Below are 3,263 nucleotides of genomic sequence, written 5' to 3' on the forward strand. Positions count from 1 at the left end.
GAGAGGAGAGGAGAGGAGAGGAGAGGAGAGGAGAGGAGAGGAGAGGAAAAGAAAGAAACATACTGGATGAAGCTGAAGAAAACCGCATCATCACTTTATTGTCGTTCCTAGTTCTTGTACTTTCTCAGAATAATTGATCACATGGTTTTTCAATATCTTTACATTCCATAAGTTCATAGCAAGTCCAAGACAAAAGTTCATGTCATAAAATGACAATTACAGAAGAAATAGTTACATTTCTTTCCATTAAGCCTAATACCTGAATAAATATTCATTATCTCCTAGACCCATAAGTTCATTATAAGTTTAAAGCACTAGGTTTTTCAATTATTTTATTTATTTACACTCCAAATGTTGCCCCCCATGCAGATCCTCCTCCCAGAGATCTTTACCCCATCTTTTCTTCCCTGAACCTCTGAGAGGGTGCTCCCCAACATCCCCCTTCTCTGAAGCATCAAGTCTCTACAGGATTAAGCACATCATCTCCCACTGAGGCCAGAGAAGGCAGTCCTCTGCTACATATGTAGAGGGGGCCATGGACCAGCCTGTGCATACTCTTTATTTGGTGGTTTAGTCCCTAGGAGCTCTGAGGGGTCCGAGTTCATTGATACTGTTGTTCTTCCTATGGGTTTGTGATCCCCTTCAGTTCCTTCAATCTTTCCCCTAACTCTTTCCCCTGATCCTCAGTCCAACTGTTGGCTGCAAGTATCTGCATCTGTCTCAGAAAGCTAAAGCAATAATTTTTATGTCACAAGTCAGCAAGCTTTTGTCAATAGATGACTCATCTGCCTAGTGTCTTATTATTTTGAAGTTTTGTATAGATAAACCAGTCAATATTTTATTTTTTACTCTTGTTCCTACAATAAATTGTAGACTTTTATGACTTTTAATTGCCAGATAATGGTCTCACAACTAACTTAGAAGGAATTTGTAAATTTGTTCCAAGTCTGCTTTCTTATCTTAGTGAAATTAGTCCTTGACACGAGGTTTATAGAGCCCTATTTGCAGCTTTTAGAGGGCTTGAAATTACTTGTATAAATTTAAGAATTTTATAAAATCATCATTAAGGATTATAAAATCATCAATTTTTCTCCACAGCATTACAACATGACAGTCTGTCTTCATATTAATTTGCAGAAAATCTGCCCAATAGTGTAGGCTAATGCCAAGAAATCATTAGGTTATGTAATAGTGACAGGAAAAGGAATATCAGAAGCAAGAAGAGACCTAGCCTCAGAACTCAACCATTGAAGGACCTGAAAAATGGTGGGACATCTTCAGAAAAGCCTTTAGCATGCCTTTAGCCTTTCCTAGATGGCTTCTGACAAGTTGATCTGGGTATATTTCAATTGACTGCTAAACACCTTTTTATTTGCCTATCTTTTTCTATGACAAATGTTCTTGCATTATGGCCCATTATGGGTTTGAAATACTTAGTCTTTGGGGAAGGTTGTGCTCTGTGTATCTAAAGCAGAAACTTGTGGGGAAGATACCTGTTTACCTCAAAAACAATTTCTACACTGAAGTTGAATGTATATTCAACCCCATAAGTACTCTCTTTTCTAGCAAGCACTGTTGAAACAGTTAATCATTTGAAAGGACCATTTGCTAAAAATCTGTACTCTAACAAGTTGTGAACCACAACAATATGCAGCATTTATTTGTGTGGGATACACAGCATTCATTTGAGCTTTTCCTTTTCTTCCTCTGCTAAGCTCCCTTCTGAAGGAAGACCCACTGTCATCATATACAAGCTCATGAGTTGCACTGAGACTATCTCTTAACAAACACAGGTTGGTAGAAACAGTAAATATTTTCCCAAAACTATAATAGGTGACTATATAAAACTTGGCTTTTATTCTGGCACATTATGTCATTGGGTAGAGATTCCATGTGCCCCATTTTCCTGTCAGAAGCCAGCTCTGGCTAAGCCACAGCAAATAGGCTGCCAAAGTGGAGGCTATAACCTTGCTGCCTGCTTGCATCATTAAATACTGTAGAGAGCCGTAGAAAGCAGAGACATCTCTGGGAAGCGATGCTCTCACAAGTTCTGTAATTTACTGTCTTTGTGTGAAGAGAAAGCGCGCGAAGTCACAGCCCATCCCGGGGCATATAGAATTTTACAGGCATTTAACCAACCAGATATGTACACATCACTCCAGGGGGTATTTAACCAGGGCCTTCCCGGGGCTCGGGGCCTTTTCCGCCAGCCGGTTCCCATCAGCCGGCTTTTTCCCAGCGGGTCTTTTCTCTATAACATCGTAATAAAGATCTGCTGAAGAACTTTGGTGTCTGTGTTATCTCGCGGGCAAGAACACGCCACCCACATATTGGTGCCGAAATCCCGGGAAAAAATTTGAAGGTACCTCGCGGAGAAGGACCTCCCAGCAGGAGTTAAACATAAAAGAAGTCACTGTAGTGGAAGGCAGAATCAGCGAGGTATGTTTAATCTTGAATCTTTTCATATTTCCCCTAAGTCACAAGCTGCAGTGGAAGCGTTGGCTATCCTGGTACCGGCTTTAATTTTGTTTCTATTGCTGTTATATTGTTTTCACCGGTACGCCTGTTAAAATCTTGCCGCTTGAGCCAGCCCCCCCTCCTTCTAGCAGAAAGTTGGTTCGGTCCGCTTTCCAGCAGTGTTTTCAATCCGGTGCGATTTTTCTAAAACAAGAGAAACTTGGTTCCACCTTTCCTTTAGCTGCCTTGAGCCGCGGGCTTTAGCGAGCGAGCAGAGCCTTAATCCCGCCCCCTGCTGCGCGCCGCTTCAGGCAGCAGTTTTAAGAGCAGACAGAGGCTCTGCACAATTAATTAGCCGCGCGTGAGCTACGGAGCGGAGTTTTTCTCGGAAAGTTAGATTCCCCCCTAAGATATAGCATGGGGTCCTCACAGTCAATCGTGATGGGGCTCCAAACGCTCCTGGCACAACACAAACTGAAAGTTTCTGCTCATACATTGGAAAACTTTGTCAAAGAAATCGACAGAGTGGCCCCTTGGTACGCTCGCACAGGAACGCTAACGCTTGCTTCCTGGGATAGGCTGGAACAGGACCTAGTTCGAGAACAGCAAAATGGAAAGTTGAGGCCAGGCACACGCCCATTGTGGAAATTGATACGATCATGTTTGCAGGATCAGAAGTGTAGTTCGGCAATTGTGGTGAGTCAGGAGATACTGAAAGAGATTCAGGGTTACCTTCCAGTAACTGTTTCTGGGAAGCGCTTTCAAGCTGAGGGTGCCAGCTTGGGTTTTCAAGCTGAGGGTGCCAG

Source organism: Grammomys surdaster, unplaced genomic scaffold (genome assembly GCF_004785775.1).
Source record: "Grammomys surdaster isolate TR1022 unplaced genomic scaffold, NIH_TR_1.0 60, whole genome shotgun sequence".
Taxonomy (NCBI): Eukaryota; Metazoa; Chordata; class Mammalia; order Rodentia; family Muridae; genus Grammomys; species Grammomys surdaster.